This window comes from Lissotriton vulgaris, chromosome 11 (assembly GCF_964263255.1).
Source record: "Lissotriton vulgaris chromosome 11, aLisVul1.2, whole genome shotgun sequence".
Lineage (NCBI taxonomy): Eukaryota > Metazoa > Chordata > Amphibia > Caudata > Salamandridae > Lissotriton > Lissotriton vulgaris.
In genome coordinates this window covers 519,956,507-519,970,100 of record NC_141699.1, presented here as the reverse complement: position 1 = coordinate 519,970,100, position 13,594 = coordinate 519,956,507, and the positions used below count along the sequence as shown (strand labels likewise).

Genomic DNA, 13,594 nt, shown 5'->3' with positions numbered 1-13,594 from the left:
CCCAAGTGGCCCAACACCAAGAGGACATCTTTCCAGCAATCCTGACCTGGAATCTGACAATCCTCGACCTCCCTCAAGTTTCAAGCTGACACCTGCAGCCTCAACCTGAAGGGTCCCCCCAACCGTGACTGGAGCTAGTAAGAAGAACCAGATATCAAAATAAAGCCCCCCACCCGAAGCCTCATGGCCGTCAGTGGCCCGACTGATGGTCTACAGGTATCCCCTAAGATACTAACTTACCTCTTCAGCTCGTGGTCGCCTCCAGGAAGTCTACCTCTCCGAGCCTGTAGCATCATTACCAAACCGGAGATTCTCATTGAAATCCAAAGGGCCCCCGACGTCGCCTTTGCACACTGCACCCAGCCACCCCTGTGCCACTGCTGGTGCAGCTCCTGTTCTGATTGTTGGTTCCTGCAGTGCTGATCTCTACCCCATAGTATAACCTCTGCTATACCTCTGGGGACTCCCTAGACTCTGTGTGCACACAATACCTTACTTTGGTACAGTATATATAGAAAAAGCTTCCTACAGCTACCACCTCATTCAGCCAGTCTTCAAGGCAGTTCAGCATAGCATTGACATCTACTCCTTCAGGCAGTCTGACAACCCTGATGTTGTTGCGGCAGGGCCCACCTTCCTGATCATCCAGACGGGCGACTAACCGCCTAACCTGGTCAGTTAGGTGGTGCACTGAGGCCTGGCCCTCAGGCTATAGGGTCTTGGTCGCCGACTTCAGGGCGGACTCTCCTGGCCACCTAATTAGAGTCCTCGCGGAACAGGCCCAGCTCTACCTAAAGGGAGCCTTTTTTGCCCCTCAGGGCAACCCAGTGGCATTATCGGTGCCAAGAGCTTGTCCAGCTTACAATTCATAGTAGGAAGGCCCCCTCCCAAGCACCCTACTTGAACACCTCATGGGAGGCACCAGGAGGGGTCCATATTTGTGGTGCTGTGTGCGGTCCATTCTCCACTAAGGCAAGTGCGAGGGAGACAAGAAGGGGCAGCAAATGGGTGAGTCAGTCAGCTGGGGTACACGCACCAGGGATCATATAAGCACTGTCCACACCGCTTCCCAATGAGCACCCAGCTGTTCCAGAGGCAAAGCCATTCTCGGGAGCAGTTGTGGTGCTCCTGTCTGTTCCAGAGGCAAAGCCACTCTCTGGAGCAGTTGTGGTGCTCCTGTCTATCAGTGGGATGCCAATAAAAAGAACGGTAGCAGTAGGTCCAGTGGCCCCTGGCAGGGGCACCTTCATAGTCTCAGGGGAACCAAAAGCGTCAATCTGCCAAGTTCCAGGGGGGAGCCCTACCACAGAGTGAGCAAACCTACCACCAGTGGTTCAACGAGGCACCTCAAAGCAATGATGAGGCTACTGTGCAGGTAGCACCAGTGTCCAAGTCCACCGCTGGGGGCACAAAAGAAGTCTCAGGGTCCCACGTGAGTGCAGCAGGTTGGCCCTTTTTGTAGAGATGAGCAGAAGGCCTGCAAGAGCAGCCCCAACCCTCGCAGCATGAGCCACTTGCGGCCCATAGTGGAAGAAAAAAGGGTGAGGGGCCTGCCACCCTGGGGTCCGAGGAGGCACCTGTCACTGTTCCCCAGGGGTCATGCGGGTCACCCTGCGACTAAGGGGCCGCATATCTTGTGCATGGCCTCTCCAATTCAGGTGCTGTCTTTTCACAAGGCCTGCAGCACCAACCAGGTTGCAAACTGCCACTAACTGCGTACTTGGGACTCCTGTGGATGCAAGGCGGCGGGAGTCAAGCACCGATGTCTAGAAGGGCTGCGTGTCCGAGTGGCAGCCAACAGTTTTGACTCCAAGTTGCTTACTTCATGGCGGCTGGCTCTGCCCTCCCCCAGATGTTATTCACTAGATGGTCAAACATGTGGCTGTACTGGGTATGTTTCTGAGCTTCCCCCAAAGCTTTTCTTCAGGACGCCACAGGGACCAGCCCTGTGTGTGCCACTCCGAAAGTGCAGTGAAGAAAACAAGTTACTTACCTGTAACTTTAGTTCTCCAGTATTGGAAGCTTTCATAGATTCACATGCCTGAATCATTACCTGTCGTCAAGACGGGAGTCTCCGGTATATAAAAAAGCAATGCTTAGTAGTATAGCAAACTGAAAAGAGGCCTAGGCCCATTTCCCTTTTGCAACCCATAGCCTTTGTTATGTAAAAAAAGGCCCAAACTTCTCCCTGAACCAATCAGAGCTCCTCACCCTCTAGAACACTCCTGAGACAACCTTCTGCCCCTCAGATTTTAGCGCACTTGTGCATCAGGAACACTTGTGGTGCAAAATCCAAGGTGAGCCTCTCAGGGGAGGAGGGTGGGTGCATGTGAATCTATGAAAGCTTCCAATACTGGAGAACTAAAGTTACAGGTAAGTAACTTGTTTTCTTACTCCAGTATGGGAACTTTCATAGATTCACATGCCTGAATCAGAATAGCGAGCAGTGAGATTACAAAGCACATTTCTCTGATACGTTTCATAATCATGTAATACAACTTGAAAATCAAGCATAACACATCAAATGTGACTTTGTGAAACAAGAGAAATTACGGATGGAGGGATGGAAAGAAGGCTCACCGTTACTGGATGATACTCCGCAGTACCGCCTCTCCCACCGCCGCATCCGACTCTGCGGCTACCTCCAAGCAGTAGTGCCTGGTGAAGGTGTGCGTAGATGACCAGGTAGCTGCTCTGCAGATATCCTGGATTGGCACTCCTTCAAATAGTGCAGTGGATGTGGCCACTGCCCTCGTGGAATGAGCACAAACTCGTGCATTTAGAGGCTTTCCAGCAGCTTGATGAGGGTAGACAATTGCACTGAAAATCCATCTGGCAATTCCCCTTTTTGATAAAGGGAAACCTTTCCTGGGTGCACTGAAAGCAACAAAGAGCTGGGAAGATTTGAGAAAGCTCTTAGTTTCTTTCAAGTAGAACTTAATACATCTTTGAACGTCTAGTGAGTGTAACACTCTTTCTTCCGCTGTTGACGGATGAGAAAAGAAACGTTTTAACACCAACGGCTCTTTCAGATGAAAATCAGTTGGCACCTTAGGAATGAATTTTGGATTAGTCCTAAGAATCATTCTATCTTCCTGAAACTGTAAGAAAGGCTCCTGAATAGTGAGCACTTGCAGTTCACCTACTCTTCTCGCTGAAGTTAGTGCAATGAGAAGAGCCACTTTCCAGGACAAGACCTTAAGATCCGCTCTGTGTATCGGCTCAAACGGTGGTTTCATCAATTGTGACAGCACTATATTGAGATTCCATAGTGGCGGTGGAGGCTTTACTGGAGGAAAGACCCTAAATAATCCCTTCATAAACTGTTTGATGATCCTTGATGACCATAAGGATGGGCCCGATGAAGACTTCCTGTAGCAGGATAAAGCAGCCAAATGCACCTTGATGGAAGCGTGCGCCAGTCCTGACTTTGCTAACAGCAGATTGTAAGGTATAATCTGATGAGGTGCAGCAGTAAGAGGGTAAGTGTTATGCCTCTTACACCACAGACAAAACATCTTCCATTTCATCCTGTAGGTTTTGTTGGTCTGTCTGCTCTAGCTTTGGACAGGATACGCATACATTCATGTGAGATGTTTAGATGACTAAACTCACAGTGTTCAGGAGAAAGGCTGCTAATCGCAAGGATTTCGGGTCCGGATGGAGCACCTGACCTCTGGACATTGTCAGAAGCGATGGAATTGGTCGCAACAGAACTGGACGGTCCTCTGACAGCAGCAGGAGTTCCGTGAACCAGTGTTGTCTGGGCCACCATGGGGCTATTAGGATCAGCCTGCACGGCTCTTTCTTGATCTTCACCAGTACGCGGGGAGAAGAGGAATTGGAGGAAATCTGTAGGCGAAGACGCCGGACCATGCCATGGAAAACGCATTCCCCCAAGATCCCTTCTGGGGAAGCCAGCTTGCAAAGCACCGGCATTTCTGTTCTCTCTTGTGGCGAAGAGGTCCACTATTGGTGTTCTCTACCTTTGAAAGACGCTGTCCAGGGTCCCCTGGTCCAGCTCCCATTCGTGGCAGGACGATTTGAGCCTGCTAAGAGAATCCGCCTTAACGTTTTGATCTCCCGGGAGGTGTTCCGCTGACAATGAAATTCCTTGTCGAAGAGACCGTTCCCATATCTCCTGGACCTCCTGAAATAGGGAGAGAGATCTTGTTCCCCCTTGCTTGTTTAAATAGTGCATCGCTGTAGTGTTGTCTGTTCTTACCAACACCAGCGAACCTCGTATTCTTGGTAGGAAGGCTTGCAATGCTAACCGGATCGCCCTGAGTTCCAGGAGAATTATGTGTAATCGCTGCTTGTGTATCTTCCAACAACCGCTGACCTGAAGGTCCTGAAGAAAAGCTCCCCATCCTTCTGGGGACGCATCTGTCGTCACCACTAAAGGAGCCGCTCTTGAAAGAAAAGTCAGATCCTGAGATACATTTTCTTTGTGTGTCCACCATGCCGCTGCCTGCACCATCACTTGTGTCACTCATATTGTGTCGTCGAAGGATCCCTCCGCCTGACGCCACTGAAGATCGATCTGTTCCTGCCATGGGCGCATCCTTAACCTGCAGTGAGGTACAAGGGGAATGCAAGATGACATCATGCCCAGCAAGGATTTGTACCTGCGGACTGAAAGAGACTTTCTTTTTACAAAGTCTTGGAAGAGGGACACGATCCTCAGTTGCCTTTCTTCGGAATGAAAGGTCTTGTTGCAGTCCGTGTCTAGTATTGCCCCAGAAATGTGATCACTCTTGCTGGTTGGAGGTTTGACTTTCCTTTGTGAAGAGTCAAACCCAGTTTGGCGAACAAATCTATGCAGGCCTTTGTTGACGCTCTGGCTTGTGATGTTTTTGCTTCCTTAACACAGCCGCCACTGGGGCCAGGCATTTTGTGAACACTCTCGGCGCTGACTTTAAGCCGAATGGCAGTACCCTGAATTGGTAATGTCTTCCGGCTACTAAGAAAGGAAGGTACTGTCTGTGTGCGGGATGGATCGGCACATGGAAATACGCGTCTTGTAGGTCTAATGTAGTCATATGATCTCCTGGGTTCAATAACGGAAGGATGTCCTGTAGAGACACCATCCTTAAAGATTGCTTTTTGAGATTGGTGTTTAAGGATCTGAGATCCAGAATGGGACGCCATTGGAGCTTGTTTTTCTTTACAAGAAAAAACTGGGAGTAAAACCCCTTGTTTTCTTGGGCATTCGGTACCGGTTCTATTGCTCCCTTTCGAAGCATAGTCCGAATCTCCTGCTGGAGTTATGCAGATGGTAGGCTCTCTGAAGCCTCAGTGGCGTACAAGGGGGCGTTTGAAGAAATTCTAGGGTGTGACCGAACTGAACAATTTTGAGGACCCATTGTTATTTTCTGCCAATTTTGAAGATGGTGAGCAATCTTTCCACCCAGGGGAGCACATGATCTCGGGAATGTTGACATAGCCGGAAGATGTTGTCCTTCCCCTGACGGCAACGCCTTCCTCTTGGGAGCTGATTTTGTATATCCTCCTGATTGACGCTGATTGTACTGTTGACGGTAGGGCTGCGATGAGGCAGAATAAGAGGAATACCTCCCCTGTTGATATCCTCCTCTGTACGAGGACTACCCTCTACCTCTGGAGCCACAAAAAGGTGTTTTTCTGTACTGCAGTGTTCCCAAAGCCTTTGCAGTATGGATATCCTTCTTGATACTCTGCAGAGTATCATCAATATGCTTCCCAAATAGATCTTCTCCATTGAATCGGAGGTCTAGAATCTTGTTTTGAACTTCCGGCCTAAAAGCCGTTGCTCGTAGCCATCCTTGCCTGCGCAGGACTGCTGCTCCTCCCAAAGATCTAAATGCCATCATCGCTATATCTATAGCGCAGTCTATGACTTCAGCCGAAGTCTTTTCCCCTTCTAGGAGAATCTTCCTGGCCTCCTGCTTCTCCGGTTCCGGCACCCGGTTAATGTATGGAGACGGGTCACACCACATTTGCCTGTCGTACCTTCCCAAGATAGCGAGGGCATTAGCGGCTTTAACCAGCAGCACCGACATTAAGGAAAACATTTTCCTGCATTATCCAGTCTTCTGCCCTCTGTGTCTGGAGGTGTCGTGATTGGAGCAGATGGGTTTCTGGACTTCTGCTGTGCCGCCTGAGTAATTACAGAATCCGGCTTGGGATGACCCAAAAGACAAGCTGGAGCATCTATGGGCACCTTATACTTTTTGTCTAGTCTGGCCAGAACCGGTGCCACCGTAGCTGGCGTCTCAATGAACTTTAATCCTTCCTCCCAAATATGACTCACGATAGGCAAGGATCGCACAGATTTGCGATACGAATCCTTGAAGTCGTATAAAAAGCATTCCGCTTTATCCTCAGTCATAGTGAGTGCAAACCTCTTAGTGGCTCTTTCCATTAAATTATGAAAGCCACCGATGTCTTCCGGTGGAGAATCTACTGGCTATGGCGTAGGAGTTGAAGGTGAGGGGATGAGACTCTGCACTTGGTTCCGCAATCTCTTCATCCTCGTGGTCATCATCCGTGGTATCGAGTTGTGACGTTGGTGGTGGTGACCTAGCAGTTGGCTCCGGCAAAATTTCTCTCCTACGCACTGGCGTCCCTGGTCCAGACCGTGGACGCGGAGTAGCCTCTGGAACCTCCTGAGTGGCTGGAGCCATTGGATATCTTCTTCTATAATCCTCCAACATACCCTGGAGGTCTTTCAACAAAGAGCATGGTACACTTGTTGTAACCTTACGCAGCTGTTGGTGATATTGGTGCTGTTCTTGGGGATGCTCTTGAAAACTCCCATATTCTTCCTCAGAATCGACCTCCTGGTACTTGACCTGTAATTGCGAAGGGCTACTCGCAAAACCATAAGAATCCTCGTCATCCCCTTCCTCGGAATCTTCCTCTTCCAGCAGGTGAGATGGAACCAATGGAGACACCTTGCTTGGCGATGTAACCTCTGGTGTTATAGGCTTTTTAGAGGGTACCAATCTTTTCTCTGGTGTCTTTTCCGTCGTCGACGAGCCCGTCAACGAGATCCCCGTCGCCGTAGTCGACCAAGTTATCATCGTCGACGCCACCGTCGACGCTGTAGTTACCGTTGACGCTGTCCTCGTTGACGCTTCGGCCGTCGTTGTCGTCCTCGTCGACGCTGCAGTCGTCGACGCTGCCGCTTTTACCACTTCTTTTCTCGTCAACGACGTCGATGGTTTTTTCGTCGACGATTACATCGACAGCGCTGAAACACTTCCTTTCTCCTCAGAAGGCGCAGAGGAAGTTCTCTTGATGGTAATCTTGACTCAATGAGGTGATTTTGGAGGTTCTGAGGCGAACTTCTCTTGCTTTACCTCAAAAGCAGAACCCTTCTTCCCCTTAGCTTTACCTGAAGGGGATTTTGAGGGACTGTGCCCGGAAGACCCTGGGGCGGTCTTTTTTGGGGCCTTCTCAGGTCTTTCTCCTGAGGAATGTGTCTGAGGAGATCTACTTCTCTTTTGAGATCTCTTAGACAATACAGACTCCTCCTCACTCTCACTTGAGAGGATTTCTTTCCTTGCTTTCACCTTCTGGAGCCAAATCAGCAGCCTTCCCTCACGATCCCTTAAGGTTTTATTTGAAAAGGTTTGACATACCTTACAATCTGCTGCCTTATGGTCTGGATAGAGGATGTATTGCAATCTTTGTGAGGGTCATCTGTATAAAGTCTCTTCTTAGAGCAGGTGGAACAAGCTCTAAATAATCCCTTTTCTCCTTCTCGGACAACGTAGATGAATAAGGAATTCCAATAAGAAGAAATTAGAAGATGAGAGACCTCAAATCTCAGTCAAAATACTGTAAAAGTAAAGAGTTTGAGCAGAGCTCAAAAGAGACTCCCTAGCACAACGTTCAGTAGAAAATTTGATGGGCAGAAGGTTCTCTCAGGAGTGTTCTAGAGGGTGAGGAGCTCTGATTGGTTCATGGAGAAGTTTGGGCCTTTTTTCCATAACAAAGGCTATGGGTTGCAAAGGGGGAAATGGGCCTAGGCCTCTTTTCAGTTTGCTATACTACTAAGCATTGCTTTTTTATATACCGGAGACTCCCGTTTCGACGACGGGGAATGATTCAGGCATGTGAATCTATGAAATTTCCAATACTGGAGTAAATAGTGACTTATAAATGCTGTCTAATAAGCATAAGTTAAATAATACATACGACATTCAATAATGTATGACACTCAATAGGTATTTTTCAAAAGGCAGTACTGTGCCTCATGGTTGTACGAGGGGGCAAGAGAGGGTTCCCACTGGAATTCTGATTCACTCCTCTCCTGACCGAGTACCTGGATTGTTCACTCAAGACCGCATGTGGTCTGGAGGGAACCATCCAGGTACAACATGTTCAGAGGGGGAGCTCGAAACATGTTGACCCTCTACTAGGACCCCTGACTCATCAAAACCAGGCAACCTAGAGACCCACCCCGTTTTTAATATATTAGCTAGGAGCAAGAATAAAGGTATATCGCCCACTAGTTAGATATTTTTAAGTCACCCCACTCCACATACACCACTGCACGACACATAGTTCCTCACTAGAGTGCTCCTACGTATTCTCGCAAGTCGCAGCACGCCTCAACCCGCAGCGGCTTGGGATGTCCCTAATGATGAAGAACGTCACCGTGGGGAAACCCCAGTGAGTGAGGGGACTCAAGAAAGGACAGTTTTTCTTTCTCTTCTAGATTTTGTTAATCACACCGGTGAAAATCTATCTCTATAGCTAGGTTCTTAATCCGGTATTCCGGATTTTGTATGCCTACAACTAGAATAGGAGGGTGAACCTAGCATATCCCTCTATCCCCCCCTTTGATTTGAATTTTTAGTGATCAGAAGTGCCCTTTAGGACTTAAGGTCCAAAGACCACCAGCAGTTTGGGTTTACCTTCCCTGGGGTGTCCGGGTACAGAGGTGCTTGTCGGGATGGTAGCCTCGAGCACTACACCGGTAAAGTCAATGGTCCTTGAAACAAAGAGGATACAATGGGGAACTTGTGGACAAGTACAGGAAAACTAAAGAGGGGGGCTTGGTGCAGAGGTGTTTGGCTGGCTGGCCACTTGAGTTTGGGGCACTCACGGTTTTCAGGTTACCAAAAGAGGGGAGGAAAAACAAGACTGCAGGGCAACTCTTATTGTGAGTCTAGTCAGTCCTGAAGACACTTGTCAGGCAGGCCAGTTTCCCCGGCGGTGTTGTTTGAGCTGACCTTAAAAAAGGTTTGGTTGATGCAGGTGTCTGGGTACTCAGGGTATTGGTGCAAGGGGGGGGCTTCTGAAGGATCTAGCGTATCGAAACATGGTGGAGAGACGGGGATGACCACCTAGAGCAACAAAGACTTCCTCCTGACATGCTGCTCCCTTGATGAGGCCACTGGTCTACAACACAGTGTACCAGACAAGTGTGGTCAGTGCCTACCCCAAGAGAGATGCTAGATGTTTGGCGACCCTGACCTGAAGCTCAACAGGCTTATCCTAAGAGATTGTATGTCATTGGATAAGGCCAAATGTATACCATGGCTTAACTATGTTAGTCATATTGGCCATGAGATGGGCCAGCCTGATCTGTACACCCGCCCTGAGATCATTAGTAAGAGAGATGAAAACGAGTTACTTACCTGTAACTTCAGTTATCCAGTATTGGTATCTTATTTAGATTCACATGCTTAGAATCATCCCCGCCGACGAGGTGGGAGTCTCGCGGTACAATAAAACATATACATTATAGTCATAATAACATTATACCATAGGCTACAGTGTAAGGAAAAGTCACTACAATAGCCTATCCCAGTCTTTTTGTAAAAATAACCAAACTTGGAAACCAGCCAATCAGGCAGCAGCACCCTCTAGAACCATCCCCACAGAGAGGCAAACCCTCAGATTTTCACCGCACCTCGTGTGTTAGGGAGTCTCCCTGAGCTCCGCTCAGTTTTTTTCCTTTGGCTTTTATTTCTGAGAGAAGAATATGTCTGATTCCAAGAAGAGCTTATTCTTGGCCCTAGTGATAGTAGTATACCATTATGATAAGGTAAGCCTCTCCGGGGAGGAGGGTGTGTCGCATGTGAATCTATGAAAGATACAAATACTGGATAACTGAAGTAACAGGTAAGTAACTCGTTTTCTTATCCAGTATTGGGGTATCTTTCATAGATTCACATGCTTAGAATCAGAGTAGCTAGCAATAAATAACACTTACATGCATAGTGGATGGTGGGTATCATAAGAAGTTCAAGAGATACCTTATCAAACCAATGCAACATTCACAAACATCTCTATATTGTGAGAAAGAGAAAATCATACTCATACACAATAATGGTCATATCAAACAGAGAACTTTAACAACATTAGTTACAACACATTATTGCCATCAGGCTTACCTTATCTAAAAAGGTTTCGTAGAACTGCTTGTCCAACTGCTGATTCAACCTCTGTTGCCAGATCCAAGCAATAATGCCGAGTGAAAGTATGTACACTCTTCCAGGTTGCAGCTCGGCAAATCTTATCCAAGGAAACTTCAGCAAACAATGCAGTAGAAGAGGACACTGCTCTGGTAGAATGAGCTCTTGGCTTGCTTGTCAATGGATGGCCTGCTTTGCAGTGGCAGAACTGAATAGCAGATGCAATCCACTTTGAGATGGTAGCTTTTGAGATAGCTGATCCTTTTTTGGGGCCACCATACGAGAGAGAAATAGCTCAACAGATTTTCTGAAAGACACAGTTCAAGATATGTAGAACTTTAGGCATCTTTTGACATCCAAAGTATGCAATGACTTCTCCGCCGCAGACGACGGATTGGGGAAGAATGTCTGCAACACTACAGGCTCATTGAGATGAAACGAAGTTGGAACTTTAGGAATGAATGTGGAATTAGTTCGCAAAATGACGTAATCATTAGTGAATTTCAAATATGGTTGTCGTATAGTGAACGCCTGTAACTCACTGACTCTTCGGGAAGAGGTGAGTGCCAACAGTAAAGCTGTCTTTCATGAGAGATATTTAATATCAGCCTTGTGAATGGGCTCAAATGGATGCTTCATGAGCCGCTGTAGAGTTACATTTAGTTTCCATTCTGGAGGAGGAGCTTTAATAGGAGGAGAAGTTCTGAAAAGTCCCTTCAGGAACTGTTTAATCAGACGATTAGAACAAAGTGACACCATCCCTGAAGACCTTCTGTATGTAGAAATAGCTGCTAAATACAATTTAACTGAAGCAAATTTTAGACCAGACTTAGAGAGTGACAACAAATAAGGTAGCACCCTATCAGGAGAACACTCCAATGGATGTAGATTACCAGTGACAGAATATTTTCCATTTTAGGGCATAGGTCCCCAATGTAGAAGGGGATCTTGCTCTGTATAGAATGTTTCTGCATTCCTGAGGAAGATCTACTTCCTGAAAATCTGTGAGTCCAGGAACTAAGCATGGAGTTGCAGTTGAGGTGGGCAAGGGTGAAGAATCAGCCTTCTCTCATTGATAGCAGATTCAGATGTATCGGGAGGCGGAATGGCTTGTATTTGGAGAGAAGGAGAAGTTCAGAGAACTAATGTTGACGCGGCCATTTCGGTGCAATCAGAAGCATGCACATGGTTCCTTCTTCATTTTGTGCAAAAGTCTCAGGATTAGAGGAAAGGGAGGGAATGGGTAGGCAAAGATTCCCATCCACCTCATCATGAATGCATTCCCCCAGGAACCCTTCTCCGGTTCCCAACTTGCGAAGAGAAGGCACTTCCGGTTGCTCTTGGTGGCAAAGAGATCCAGATTCGGTTTGCCCCACTTCTGAAAAATGTTGTCCAGCACAGATTGATCCAGTTCCCATAAGTGGCAAGACTTTGTTGTTCTGCTGAGAGAATCTGCCCAGGTGTTCTGTGCTCCTGATTGTTATCTTGTGGAAGAGAAGCCACTTCCAGATGTTCTGAGCCTCTTGGGACTGAATGTGAGACCTCGTACCACCATGCTTGTTCAGATAATACATACAAGTGGTGTTGTCGGTTCTGATGAGAGCTGTAGATCCTTGCAGTCGGGGAAGAAAAGATTGCAGGGCTAGTGAAATTGCCCGAAGTTCCAAAAAATTGATGGGCATTTTCGCCATTGCTGAAGACCACTTCCCTCTTATGCTGAGGTCCTGAAGGTGGGCCCCCCAACCTTCTAGGGAAGCATCTGTAGTGATGATATAATCCGGAATTGTAGGTTGAAAAGTGAGCCCTACGGAGACATTCTTAGAACTCCTCCACGAAGAAAGCATTTCTTTCATAACTGGAGTCACTTGCACCATGTCGTCAAACGAACCCGAGATTTGGAGCCACTGGCTGTCCAGATCCTCTTGAAGTGGCCTCATCTTTAACTTTGCTTGAGACACTAGCAGGATTGCTGACGATAAAATCCCCAGAAAAGATTTGATCATTCTCAATGCAGCAGACTTTCTTTTTCGAAGCTCTGATGCCAGAGAGAGAAGGCGAGATATCCTGAATGCGGACAAGAATGCCTTGTCTTGAAGAGTGTCCAATCTTGCTCCCAGAAATTGTACTACTTGAGACGGAAAAAGGCTTGACTTTTGGGCATTTAGTGATAGACCCAGTGAGTGAAACACTTGCAGGCATTTTGTCGTTGCTAAAGAAGCCTTGCGAAAGGATGAAGCCTTTATTAGTCAGTCGTCCAGGTATGGGAATAGTTGGACACCTTGCAGCCTGAGATGCGCTGCTACCGGAGCTAAGAATTTGGTAAAGACCCGTGGAGCCGAACGTAGGCCAAAGGGAAGTACTCTGAACTGGAAGTGTGCACCTGCCACCATGAAACTTAAAAATCTTCGATGCTTGGGATGAATTGGGATATGAAAGTATGCATCCTGGAGGTCCAGGGTTGTCATAAAATCTGCATGATCTAGAAGCTGCAGAATGTCCTGGAGTGTTACCATGCGAAAGGATTTCTTCTGAAGGTACTTGTTCAGCATCCGCAAGTCTAAGATTGGCCTCCAATCTCCTGACATTTTCTTTATCAGGAAGAAGCGAGAATAGAATCCCTTTCCTATTTGAGAATGAGGATCTCCCTCTATTGCCCCTTTTGAAAGCATAGCTTTCACCTCTTTCCTGAGAAGAGAAAGATGAGGTGGATTTTTCTTTAGAGGTGAATGAGGAGGTGGAAATTTGGTGAACTCCAGGGTATGTCCAAATTTATGATATCCAATACCCATTTGTCCTTGGTTATTTTCTTCCAATTGTTGAAATACTGTGAAATGTTTGGAATTTTGAATTGTACCGGCGAATTTGGTGCAGGCGCAACAGGATTGTCACTGCCTTCTGGCAGAATCTCTGCCCTGAGATTGACGTCTCTTGCCTTGTTGTCTATAGGCAGCTGCCGGAGGATTCCTGTAGTTTTGTTGTTGCTGTTGATAACCGTATCCATAACGACCCTGGTTACCTTGTTGCTGATACTTTTGGTAACCCCCGCGAAAGGAGTCGGATCCTCTGCACCTTGCTCCACGAAAGGGCGCTTTACGATACTGTAAAGAACCCAACGATCTTGCAGTCGCTGTGTCCTTTTTTACATCTTGTCGAGGGTCATCTATATGTTTTCCAAACAGGAG

At 47.4% G+C, this 13,594-nt stretch overlaps 1 protein-coding gene across 1 annotated transcript in view; it reads right to left on the bottom strand.

Moving 5' to 3' along the window:
• Positions 1-13,594, bottom strand: part of LOC147683099 (zinc metalloproteinase-disintegrin-like VLAIP-B) — a 4,305,256-nt gene that overhangs the window by 4,127,002 nt on the left and 164,660 nt on the right. The window lies entirely within an intron of this gene.